This window comes from Nycticebus coucang, chromosome 8, assembly GCF_027406575.1.
Source record: "Nycticebus coucang isolate mNycCou1 chromosome 8, mNycCou1.pri, whole genome shotgun sequence".
NCBI lineage: Eukaryota > Metazoa > Chordata > Mammalia > Primates > Lorisidae > Nycticebus > Nycticebus coucang.
In genome coordinates, this window is record NC_069787.1 from 28,392,795 (window position 1) to 28,406,889 (window position 14,095).

Sequence of the window (14,095 nt, forward strand, 5' to 3'; positions counted from 1 at the left end):
AAACAATAAAAATCCTCAAGGTATGGGGAAAACACTTGACGATATCAGCCTGGGGAAAGATTTTATGAGGAAACTTTCCATGGCAATTGTAACAACAAAAATAAATAACTGGGATTTAATTAAACTGAATTACTTCTGTACAGCTAAGGAGACAAAAACCAAAGCAAATAGACAACCTTTAGAATGGGAAAAGATATTTGCATATTGTGAATCAGACAAAAGCTTGATAACTAGTATCTACAGAGAACTCAACAATCCCTTATATCACTGAGAAGACAGATGAATAGAATCTTTTCTTAAAAAGACAGACAAATGGCTAACAAACATATGAAAAAATGCTCATCATCCCTAGTCATCAGAGAAATGCAGATCAAAACCACTCTGAGTGGTTGCTTCAGCAGTACATATACTAAAATTGGAACGATACAGAGAAGATTAACATGGCCCCTGTGCAAGGATGACATGCAAATTCGTGAAGCATTCCATATTTAAAAAGCTGGAAAAAAAAAACACTCTGAGATATCACCTAATGTCAGTGAGAATGGCACACATCACAAAATCTCAAAGCTGCTGATGCTGACGTAGATGCGGAGAGAAGGGAACACTTTTACACTGCAGGTGGGACTACAAACTAATGCAACCTTTTTTGGAAGGAAATATGGAGAATCCTCAAAGAAGTCAAATTAGACCTCCCATTTGATCCTGCAATCCCATTACTGGGCATTGGCCCAGAAGAAAAACAAAGACTTTTATCAGGGCAGCACCTGTGGCTCAGTGAGTAGGGTGCCAGCCCCATATACCAAGGGTGGCGGGCTTGAACCTGGCCCCAGCCAAACTGCAACAAAAAAATAGCCAGATGTTGTGGCAGGTGCCTGTAGTCCCAGCTACTTAGGAGGCTGAGGCAAGAGAATCACCTAAGCCCAAGAGCTGGAGGTTGCTGTGAGCTGTGGTGCTACAGCACTCTACTGAGGGTGACAAAGTGAGACTCTGTCTCTTAAAAAAAAAACCCTTTTATTATAAGGACATTTGCACAACTGTTTACAATTGCCAATTGTGGAAACAACCTAAATGTTCACCAATCCAGGAATGGATGAACAAGCTGTGGTATGTGTATACCATGGAATACTATTCAGCCATTAAAAGAGATGGAGATTTTACGTCTTTTGTATTAACCTGGATGGAGGTGGAACACCTTCTTAGTGAAGCATCATAAGAATGGAGAAGCAAGAATCCAGTGTACTCAATTCTAATATGAAGACAATAGATGAACTAATACATGCTAGGGGTTAGGGGAATGACATAGCAGGGAAAGGGGAAGAAGGAGGGATGGAGGGTGTCTCGGGGTATGACACATCTCTTGGAGGCAGGACACAATTATAAGATAGACAATTAAAAAATGTTATACATAAACAATGATGGGGACATCATTATGTATAACATAAAAATATATCATTAAATAAATTTAACATATAAATCATATGTTTAATGTATAATATATTATGAAAATAACAGGATATATATAATGATGTTTACACTGTTGTTCTTTATAACAGTGACATATTTTTACCCCAAGGTTTCTTTTCTTTTTTTTTTTTTTTCATTGTTTGGGATTCATTGAGGGTACAATTAGGTTACACTGATTGCATTTCTTAGATAGAGTCCCTCTTATAATTGTGTCCCACCTCCAAGAGGTGTGTCATACAGTGACATATTTTAAACAATGTGTAAGACTATATAATATGCTCGTATAATATATGTTATTTATTTCTGCTCTTGTCTTTTATTCTCTTTTGTAGTAAGTTCCAGAAGTAGAATTTCAGGATCAACAGCTCTTCCATGCTATTATGCTAGTGGGCTCTGAATGAATGCTTTCTGAAGATGATAGGCCTTGGGAATACTAGACCTTCCAAGGAACAAGTACTATCACTTGGGGAACATGATCCATGCTTTGTTAATAAAGAAAGCCATGTGAAAAATAGAAGAAAATCATTTTACAGAAAACGGAAAAGTTGTGTCTAATATCAGGCTTATAATAATCTCTAGAAGAGAAGTTTCTGAAAGGAGATAAAAAGCAAAGAGAAATTTAAAATAAGAGATAACTAGTAAATTTATTTAAATCTATACATTTCATAGATACTCCTTTTATGTGTATTTATTGTTAATAGTAAAATATCAAAATTCAGCTGTGTTTATGACCATGACCCATTAGAATGTACAATTCCAAACCAATCACTGTAAAAAGACTAGAACACAAACAGAAGAATCTGAAGGGAAAAAAAAAAAACTTGACTGAAAGTTAGATGATATTAAGAAATCATTGCTAAATGTTTTTAGGTGTGATTAATAGTACTGTGGCTATAAAAAAAAAAAGATTCCTTATCTGTTAGCAAGGCATACTGAAATGGTATGGCAACCAGGATTTATTTATGTATTTATTTATGTTTATTTATTGTTAAATCATAACTATGTACATTAATGAAATCATGGGGCACCATACACTGGTTTTATAGACTGTTTGACATATTGTCATCACACTTGTTAACATAGCCTTTCTGGCATTTTCTTAGTTATTGTGTTAAGACGTTTATATTCTACATTTAGTAACTTTCATATGTACCCTTGTAAGATGAACCATAGGTGTAATCCCACCAATTACCCTCCCTCCGTCCATCCTCCCCCACCCTTCCCTCTCCCCCTTCCCCCTATTCTTAGGTTATAACTGGGTTATAACTTTCATGTGAAAGCCATAAATTAGTTTCATAGTAGGGCTGAGTACATTGGATACTTTTTCTTCCATTCTTGAGATACTTCACTAAGAAGAATATGTTCCAGCTCCATCCATGTAAACATGAAAGAGGTAAAGTCTCCATCTTTCTTAAAGGCTGCATAATATTCCATGGTGTACATATACCACAATTTATTAATCCATTCATGGATTGATGGGCACTTGGGCTTCTTCCATGACTGAGCAATTATGAATTGGGCTGCAATAAACATTCTGGTACAAATATCTTTATTATAATGTGATTTTTGGTCTTCTGGGTATATACCTAGTAGAGGAGTTATAGGAATGAATGGCAGGTCTATTTTTAGATCTCTAAGGGTTCTCCAAACATCTTTCCAAAAGGAATGTATTAATTTGCATTCCCACCAACAGTGTAGAAGTGTTCCCTTCTCTCCACATCCACGCCAACATCTCTGGTCCTGGGATTTTGTGATATGGGCTAATCTTACTGGAGTTAGATGGTTTCTCAAAGTAGTTTGATTTTCATATCTCTGATAATTAAGGATGAGGAGCATTTTTTGATATGTCTGTAGGCCATGTGCCTGTCTTCTTCAAAGAAGTTTCTCTTCAAGTCCCTTGCTGACTCTGAGATGAGATCACTTGTTCTTTTCTTGCTAGTACATTTGAGTTCTCTGTGGATTCTTGTTATTAACCCTTTGTCGGAGACATAACCTGCAGATATCTTCTCCCATTCTGAGAGCTGTTTGTTTGATTTACTTACTGTGTTCTTGGCTGTGCAGAAGCTTTTTAGTTTGATCAGGTCCTAGTAGTGTATTTTTGATGTTGCCTCAATAGCCCAAGGGGTCCTCCTCATAAAATATTCGCCCACGCTGATTTCTTCAAGAGTTTTCCCTGAACTTTTTTCTACTATTTTCATAGTTTCAAGTCTTAGTTTTAATCTTTCATACAGTGAGAGTCTATGTTAGTTAAAGGTGAAAGATGTGGATACAGTTTCAATCTTCTACAGGTCGCCAGCCAGTTCACCCAGAACCATTTGTTAAATAGGGATTCTTTTCCCCACTGAGTGTTTTTAATTGGCTTTTCAAAGATCAATAACAGTAAGTAGCTGGGTTCATCTGTTGGTTCTCTATTCTGTTCCATACATCTCCCTCTGTGTCTTTGTGCCAGTACCATGCTGCTTTGATCACTATCAATTTATAGTATAGTCTGAGATCTAATAGCGTGATTCCTCCTGCTTTGTTTTTATTTCTGAGTACTGTCTTGGCTATTTGAGGTTTTTTCTGATTCCATATAAAACAAAGTATTATTTTTTCAAGATCTGTAAACTATGACAGTGGAGCTTTAATAGGGATTGCATTAAAATTGTATATTGCTTAGGGTAATATGGACATTTTAACAATGTTGATTCTTCCCAGCCATGAGCATGGTATGTTTTTCCATTTGTTAACATTTTCAGCTATTTCTTTTCTTAGAGTTTCATAGTTCTCTTTATAGAGATATTTCACATCCTTTGTTAGATAAACTCCCAAATATTTCATCTTCTTTGGCACTACTGTGAATGGAATAGAGTCCTTAACTGTTCTTTCAGCTGGGTTTGGGGTTGGAATATTCTTCCTTTTCCAGTTGCTTGAGATGTCCCATTAAGTTGTTAACTTCCTCTCTTTTCGTTCTCTTGAGGAAGGCTTGCAGTGCTATAAATTTCCCCCTTAGGAATGCCTTTGCAGTATCCCTGAGGTCCTGATAATTCATGTTTCAATTATTGTTTTGTTCCAAAAATTGGAAAATTCCTTGTTAATCTCATCTCTGACCCAACTATCATTCAGCATAAGGTTATTTAACTTCCATGTTTTTGTATGAGTATGCAGATTCCTGTTACTACTGTGTTCAACATTTATTCCATGGTGGTGCGAGAAGATGCAAGGAATAATTTCTATTCCTTTAAATTTACTGAGGTTAGACTTGTGATGTAAGATGTGATCAATTTTGGAGTATGTTTCATGGGCTGATGAGAACAATGCATTGTCAGTGTTATTGGGATGAAATGTTCTATGGATGTCTGTTAAATCCAAATGTTGGATGGTTATGTTTAAATCTAAAATTTCTCTGCTCAGTTTCTTTTTGGAGGAGCTATCCAACACTGCCAAAGGACTGTTGAAATCTCCAACTATTATGGAGCTGGAGGAAATCCAGTTTTTCGTGTCTGTTAGAGTTTCTCTTATAAATTGAGGTGCATTTTGGTTGGGTGCATAAATATTAATAATTGAAATCTCATCATATTGAGTATTACCCTTAACAAATATGAGTGACCATTCTTATCCTTCCTTACTTTTGTTGGTTTAAAGCCTATTGTATTTGCAAATAGAATTGCAACACCTGCGTTTTTTCTGATTACCATTTGCCTGAAATATGGATGACCATCCTTTCACCCTGAGTCTATATTCATCTTTTAAGGTAAGATGTGACTCTTATATGCAGCAAATATCTGGCCTGAGATTTTGTATCCAGTCAGCTAACCTGTGCCTCTTTAGAGGACTGTTTAAGCCTTTCACATTAATAGAGAATATTGATAAATCTGGTAAAATTTGGGGTATCGAGTTTTTCAAAAGTCCAGTGGACATTTTTAATCCTTTCTTCATTATGGAAGTTAGAGTTTGAGCAAAAGTTTCTGAGTGAGTTTACTTTTGTGGTAGAGGATTGTGCTGGTCATTATGGAGGATAGGTCTGAGAATATCCTGAAGAGCTGGTTTGGTTATGGCAAATTTCTTCAACATGTGAATGTCATTAAAGTATTTAAATTCTCCATTGTAAATGAAACTCAGTTTATCTGGATATAGGATCCTGGATTGAATGTTATTTTATTATAGGAGATTAAAAGTTGATGACCATCCGCTTCTGGCTTGAAAGGTTTCAGCAGAGAGATCTGCAGTCATTCTAATATTGTTCTTTTTGTATGTTATGGTTTTCTTATGTCTGGCTGCTTTCTGAATTTTCTCCTTCATATTAACTTCAGTGAAGTCAATTATGATGTGCCTGGGGGATGTCTTATTCAGTCATGCTGGGATTCTGAAACTTTCTGCTATCTGAATTTCAGAATCTCTTTGCATGTCTGGAAAATTCTCTTTCATAATTTCATGGAGAAGAGCCTCTATGCCTTGTGAAGCCACTTCATTGCTTTCAGGGGTTACTTTGAGGCGGATATTAGCCTTCTTCGAATTATCCCAGAGCTCTCTGAGAGAATGATCCATTTTTGGTCTCCATTTCTCTTCATCTTTGAGAGTTTGGGAGCATTCAAAGGCTTTGTCTTCAATGTCAGAAATCCTTTCTTCTGCTTGCTCCACTCTGTTACTGAGGGATTCTACTGTATTTTTCAGATCTTTGAGGGCTGCAAATTCTTGCTTCAATGTGTCAAAATCTTTGGCGATTTTGTCTTTAAATTCATTGAATTCTTGAAACAAAATTTGAATTGCTCCTTGAATTTCTAATTCCATGTTTTCCTCCATTCTATTAATCTTGTTTGCATTCCAAATTCTGAATTTGATTACTGATATCTTGGCCATTGGTTTATGACTGAGATCTTCAGTTACATCTGCCATATCTTTTCTTGGGGGAGTTGATCTACTCTGGTTATTCATGTTACCAGAGTTTTCCTGCTCATTCTGCCCCACAATTATTTTACACCATTTTGAGTGGATTTTAAAAAGTTGGGTTCAGGGCTCCATGAGTAGTGATTAACCAGCCCTTTGTCCAAAAGCTAGTACTTCTGTCTGTACCTTTTCCCCTGGAGCTTTGCAAAGGACCCATACAGTGCTACGGCCTGAGAAACTGGGGATGTACTTGGTGTGGTGGGGCTAAGTGGCTCTGTCTTGTTTTCAGCTTGTCTCTGTCCGACCCTAGTTAATCAGTTACTCTGGGTTGAAGTCTCAGCTGTGGAGAAATACCAGCAATTAAGTCACCCCGACCCCCACAGGCAGCAATTGGAAAAGGAAAATCAAACCTTCCTACAATCACATACCCAGGGTACCACTTGGATAGTCCTCGGGTGATTGGCCCAGTTCAAGAGGTCCAAATCAATTGTCTCAGTCAGCACCTGTCCCAGGTGGGAGAGTTTAATAGGTCTCTGGCAACTCGATCGCAGGTGTCTGCTGACAACTCAACTCAAATATGACTTGCTTCAGTGCTCTGTGAGATAAGGAGGACCCTCCCAGCAAATAGATTAGTCTGGGAAGGTTGATGCCTCCTTCCCCTCCTGCACTTCTGTCACACCCAGTCACTGATAACCCTGCAGGGCTGTGACCCAGTGGCCTCCAATGAACAGATACTCCAGGGGTTTTCACCTGCCTGAATCATAAGGAGATCTATGTCTCCTCAGCTAAGCCGCTGCTCTCTGGCACTATCTGGCAGGGGGAGGTGAGGCCGTCAACCTCGGGTACTTAAAGGAGACTGGGCTGTTCACTCAGTTCCAGCCCCGCCCCTGATTGATGTTACTGACAGAACAGAACAACTTTGCAGAATTTGTTTCTGTCATGGCTAAATTCCCCTGCAGAAGAGAAGCTGTTTTGAGTTCATAGAATCTGCGTCTCAGGCCCTGTCTGTGCTGCTGCCCGGTCTCAGCTGTAGTTTGTATTTGCAGCACGGTTACCTGTGAGTTCCAGCCTCTGCCTGCCCTCCTGTGTCTAGGCTGATGATCCCCTGAGGTCTGGGTGTGTCTTATGCTCAGTAAAGTGGTCCTCTGGGTCATCCCCGCCCTGGGATTCTGCCAGCTCTGCACATGCATTTTCTAGTCCCCAGGCTCCACCCAGGCCAGTACCACCTCAGGCAAACCCTTTACTCACAGGGCCTGCATTTCCATCCCAGATCTGTTCCTCCAGTGGCTGTCACCTGAGAAGATGTCCGGCCTCCTCTGGTTGCCCAGAGGAACAGGGGGTGTGACTCCGGGATATCCAGGGGTGAGCCCTATTTTTGCCAAAAATGGCTGCTGCTCTGCATCTTTGGGCACCGCCGCTCCTGTGTGGTTCCCTGTCAGCCAACCATCCTCTCCTCACTCCCGTGCCACAGAATCAACACTGATCAGCAGCAGCCCATGCCCTGTCCACACCTCTGAAGAAAATACCCAAGAATCTGGACTCCTGGGGGACAGGCCTCCAGACCTCAGAGTGAGAGTGGAGGGGCATGCTGGGAGCTCAGAATTGCACGTAGAGAATATATACAGTTTTATACCTGGCAGGAGAGTGCCATGGTACCCTAGTAGGGGAAGTAGGTACAGCTTTTAGAGGGTCTCTCCTGTGGGATACAATGGGAGGACTTTTGAACTCTCCTGCTTTGTTTATGGGGTACTCCAAGCTGTTCTCATGGGGGAGGGAACTCTCTGCTGCTTGGTGATGGTTTTGTTTGTGTGCTTGGGGTTGTAGCTCACCTCAGCAGGGTTGATTGCATTCTTCAACCTTCTCTCTTGGCGCAGCTCTAATCCACCTGATTACTTGCTAAATTTCTGTCCTTTCACTCTCCTTGTGGACAGGAGCCTCTGTGGAAAGCTGGCTTCAGTCAGCCATCTTGTCTCCACCCCTCAACTAGGATTTATTTTAAAATAAGCCAGGAGGGCGGCACCTGTGGCTCAAGGAGTAGGCCGCCGGCCCCATATACCAGAGGTGGCTTGTTCAAATCTGGCCCTGGCCAAAAAACTGCAATAAATAAATAAATAAATAATAAAATAAAATAAGCCAGCAGAGTGGTAGGAAGTCCTAGGTGGAAAGGTATAAAAATGATACAAAAAGAGCAATACATTCTTGATTATTGAGTGGACAATGGTACATTAGTACTCATTATACTACTTTTTATACTGTTCTAGGTGTTTGAAATTTTTCATAATAAAAATTAAAAAAAATTATAAACCCCATAAGTTTTCATCTGTCTTGCTTAGCACAATGAATAAATGTTTGTAGTTTAGAACATAAGTTCTAGAAATACGTTACTCCATTTTATGTTATATTTTTAGGTTAGTTACATGCTATTCAGACCTCCTGACAATTATAGCATGATAGTGATATCCTTCATTGGTGGAGGTATTCAGACTCAGACATAAAACTCATAGCTGGGTGTGCTGATGTGGGCATCATGGATTAGGTAAAACGTTGGAGTAGGTTGATGTTAAATTCTCTGTCAACTTTAGGGCTCTATTTAAGTTATTGTTATAAATTGTTTTTCTATCCAGATTTATGTTCACATTTTAGTATCCTAAACAGAGATAAGTGGAAAAATTCCATTCTCAAAAGGGGAGCAACCTGCCTTTTGCATTGAAAATGTATATTCAGAACTGGTACCAGTCTGTAGCCTGCTGGGAACCTATCTTCACAGCAGAAAGTGAACACTGGGAGGGGGAGCAAGTGAGGCTTCATCTGTATTTACAGCCAATCTCCCTCACTCGCATCACCACCTGAGCTCTGCCTCTTGTCATAAGAGCTAAAACATTAGATTCTCTTTGGAGCATGGGCCCACTGTAAATTGCTCTGTCAACGGATCTAGGTTGCGTGCTCCTGATGAAAATCTAATGCCCCTCTGCACCGTCAGTGGAAAAGTTGTCTTCCATGAAATGAGTTCCTAGTGCCAAAAAGATTGGGGACTACTGCTTTACAACACGAGAACCCTGAGGGTGGGTTGAGGTACAAACAAAACAGAAGATAATGAAACTTCTTAGTAAACACCAAGCTCATCTGCATAAGCTTTAATTGTCCCTCACCCCACAGGTTGCCAGCCAGCTAAGGATTAACTTCTCTGGTGTCTTGCATAGAGGGTATAAAGATGCCTCATTTGGCCATGTCCAGCAGCTCACTCCTGTAATCCAAGCTTTTGACAAGGCTGTGGGAGGATTGCTTTAGTGCAGGAGTTTGAGACTAGTTTGGGCCCCATCTCTAAAAAATAAATAAATAAATAAATAACCCAGACATGTTGGTGTAGTCCCAGCTACATAGGAACCTGAGATGGGAAGATCACTTGAGTCCAGAGAATTTAAGGGTTCAGTGGGCCATGGTAACACCAAAGCCGTTGTATTCTAGCCTGGGTAACAGAAGGAAACCACATTTCTTTTCTTTCTTTTCTTTACTTCACTCTCCCGCTCTCTTTTTTTTTTTTTTTTTTAGAGACAGGGTCTTGCTCTATTGCCCAGGCTAGAGTACAATGGTAAGATCATACTTCATCATCACCTCGAAGTCCTGGGTTCAAGCAATCTCCCACTTCAGCCTCCCAAGTAGTTAGGACTACAGGTAGGTGCCACCATGCTGAGCTAAATTTCTTTCTCAGATTAATATGACAGTACAAATGTTTATGTTACATTGTTTTCATTTCTAAGGTAAAGTTCAAGTTGTAGTTGAGCCCTTCACCCAGAGGTATGCCGTATTCCCTTACCTTGTTCACATTAGGTAAGAATTTGCCAATCCTCTGGCCTTCTCCCCTTCCTCTTTCCCTCTTCCCTATCCCTCTCACTTGGATATACACATGTTTTTCTTTCCTGAGGACGTGTAGTTGTTTATCTATTGTTTTCATATTAGTATTGAGTACATTGTATCCTTGCTTTTACATTCTTGTGATATTTTACTACAAAGAATGTGTTTTCAACTCCATTTAAGTAAATACAAAAGATGTAAAGTTGAGCCAACTTTAATTTTTTTTTTTTTGTAGAGATAGAGTCTCACTATGTTGACCAGGCTGATCTTGAACTCTTGGTCTCAAGCAATCTTGCACCTTGGGCTCCCATAAAGTAAGACGTCATTTCTTTAAAAAAAAAAAAAAAAAAAGCCTAATTTGCAAGGTAAGTAAAAGGGTCAAATGAGATTGCCCTAGTTCATTTGTGATGCTATAACATAAAACCATGACCTGGGGAATTTATACAGAACAGAAATTTATTTCTCACAGCTCTGAGGGTGGGGACTCCACAATCATGATGCTGGCATTGGTGTATGATAAAGGTTGCTGTATGCTTCAGAGATGGCGCCTTAATGCTGTGTCATCAGATGGCCAAAGGAAGTAGGGAAAGAGAGGCCAACTCCCTCTGAACCCTCTTTTATAAGGGTATCAGGTCATGAGGCCTCCACCCTCAAAAGTCACTTCCTAAAAAGGCTTACCTCTTAATACCACCACAATGGGGATTACATTTCAACGTGAATTTTGGGGAGGACACTGCATTCAGACCTTAGCAGATGTAATATATGCCAAGTCTTCAGCATCATGCCAGTCATGTACTGGGTGCTTCATCAATGATCTTGTTCTTATCTTGCCAGCCCTTCTAATGCTCCCTGTGATCCCAACCTTCTAAAGCTGAATTACTATCTGAAACCCAGCAACATTCCAGGGAAAACTGGGAGTGACAAGATTCTTGCCCTTTACTTTATAAGTTTAAATGACTTAACTAAACTTACACTCTCATCCTCCTTAAAAATGACCCTTGCCCCAACACCTAAGCTGTCCAGATGTGAGCTGTTAGCAGCAGCTAAAGAGAGATTTCAGGGGGCCAGACCTAAAGCCTGTAGATCAGCCTGGATTTTCTGAGTCCACTATCCCTTTATCTCTCAGCATTTTTCTCTCCTTTTTATTGCTCTATTCCCCCAAACACACACACACCATCCTCCTACAGAGCAAGAAGGAAAAAAAGGGTACTTTGCAAACTGGGGGAAAATAATGTCAAATGGCTCTCAGGGGAGGAAAGTCCTTATCAAGCTGGAACCTAACCAGCCATCTGCATCCTTTAGGCAACTAACTTTGGGGTTGCTCTTTGGAAAGCTTTCTCTGGATTCTTCTGAAAATAAGCATTACCCCTCAGAATGCTGTGGGTGATGTTGTGAATGAAACATGGGGCTTCTGAGTTAAGCAGATATGTTACCCCTATTGTGTGTGGACCTGTGCAAATTACTGCATCTTTCTGAGCTTCAGTTTCCTCATCTGCGAAATAGGACTAACAAGACCAACCTGCAGGATACTGAGATGACTAGAGGAGAGCATGCCTGTACGGATCCCAGCACAGCACTGACAGGGACTATCATTTATTCATTCATTCATTCATAATGTTATTCATTAAGCTTATCTCTATTGTTTTTTGTGAATGGCCCCAGAATCCCCAGGCGATATTGGTATTAAAACATGTAGCTTTGGGGGCGGCGCCTGTGGCTCAGTGAGCAGGGCGCCGGCCCCATATACCGAGGGTGGCGGGTTCAAACCCAGCCCCGGCCAAACTGCAACAAAAAAATAGCTGGGCGTTGTGGCGGGCGCCTGTAGTCCCAACTACTAGGGAGGCTGAGGCAGGAGAATTGCCTAAGCCCAGGAGTTGGAGGTTTCTGTGAGCTGTGTGACGCCACGGCACTCTACTGAGGGCAATAAAGTAAAAACTCTGTCTCTACAAAAAAAAAAAAAAAAAAACATGTAGCTTTGGAATCATCCTAGATTTAAATTCTGGCTCTGCCACTTACTAACTAGCTGAGTGGGCAAAGTCATTTAAACTCTGTGAGCTGGAATGGCTTTAGCATGGTTTGGAGATGATCTTCCTTACCTAAAAAGGTTTGTAGATGTGCATGCTACTCGATACAGCACCTGGCATATATTAAGGGCTTGTCAACCTACATGACAAACAGAGACTCACTGAAAGAAGAAGATAATTACTTAGGAATAGTACATTGCCATGGGAATACATATCCCAAAGTAAACTATATGTACATTCAGGAAGATATAGGAAGACAAAGGGTTTTAAAGGAAAAATGAAAGGATAACATAATTTTTTTGAAATGATTATCCTTGCCTACACAGACCAATACGAAGGGTGACATCAGGCTGAGATTGCACAGGCAGTTGCTGGGTAGATGTCCTTATAGAAGTATTATTTGGGGTAAGGTTGTGATGGCCTTTGGCAAGGTTGCAATTTTTGCAGAGTTTTTTGTGATAGTTTTTATTGGGAGGCATACAAGTATAAGAACCCTCTCTTCACAGCCATCTCTGGCTTTATTTGTCCAGGTCTTTATTTATTTATGTATTTTTGGTCAGTTTAATCAAAGTGACTTCATTTGAATCTAACAACTTTCACAGGCGCAGTGAAGAGTCACTCTGATGATGATGATGAAGATGATGGAAATGACGCCCTGCTGATGTTTGTGTAAAGAAACAACAATGGCATTTCATTTCTGGTTATTTCTACCATGTTACTGGAGACTGCAAGTTCTTGAAGGCAGGGACAATGTCTTGCTTCCATTTTGTTCATTGCATTTAGCTATTAGCATATACTAAGTGCTCCAGAAACATTTGTTGTATGAATGGGTGAATAAGTAAGTTGATAAATGAGAGTTTGTTGCTAGGAAGAGAAATTTAGTCATATATCAAGAACTCTATCTTTGGAATCAGACAAATATATGTTTATCTGTTGACTCAACCCCTTACTATGTGAACTGAACTCAATTACTTAATTTTTCTCTCATTTAGGTTTTCTATCTGTAAAATGAACACAACAACAGAATCTACCCTGGACAAATGTGGCAGTTAGATAATGTACAGAGCTTAATACTGTACCTGAAACATAGTTCCTACTCAGTAAAAGTTAGTTATTGTCTGGAGAAGGAAAGTTCTGCATAGAAAGATGCCATTTGATCTGAACTAACTAGAAAAAAGTGGCTGAAATGACCTGGCTCACTCAAATACATGTCGTGTTCTCCTAATATGTCAAAATATCCTCCCAAGCTGGAAGTTCACAAATGTTTAGAAAGCTTAGTAGTCTTCTAACACTCATCAAGATGGTAAAAATAAGTGTCTGGCTCAATTATTGTCCGAGAATTGCCCAGAACCTCCACTCAGTAATTCTGTCTCTCAAGGCACCATGACAATTAAACATGTAAATAGCAGGTCTTTGGATTCTTATCATTTCTGGTAAGGATGAGCACTTTCAATCTGCCACATTTGCATCCATTAAGATAATGATGATGACGCCAGCACATCCCTTCCTTTCCACTCTGCTTTCATTCAAAGAATCAGGCCCGGAGGTGCTTTTAGAGACCGCATTTATAGATTAATTCCATCATTATAGAGCTGCGGGAATCCCTGGGGCAGCAAGAAACACATATTAACTTTTGTCAATGACACTGCACAAACACCAGATTAGGACAGCAATTGGCAAATAGCTCACCCTGTTGAAAATGTAAGGGAAATTTATGAAACCAGAAAGAAAGGGGAAAAAAAAGGAAAAGTCACAGTGAGTGGTGCTGTTATTTAGCTACGGATTTCAAATAACACAAAACTTTCAAACTTATGTTACTTCCCCTGTACCCTGAATGGAGACATTGTTCGCAAAATGACTCAACAGGAAGGGAGAAGAAGCCACCTCAC

The 14,095-nt window shown here is 39.9% G+C and overlaps 1 non-coding gene across 1 annotated transcript; it reads left to right on the plus strand.

The window, feature by feature from the left end:
* The first annotated feature begins 389 nt into the window (after positions 1-389).
* On the plus strand, positions 390-492 carry LOC128592882 (U6 spliceosomal RNA). The gene has a single exon (XR_008382094.1). It is a non-coding gene; the product is annotated as a U6 spliceosomal RNA (small nuclear RNA).
* The last annotated feature ends 13,603 nt before the right edge of the window (positions 493-14,095 follow it).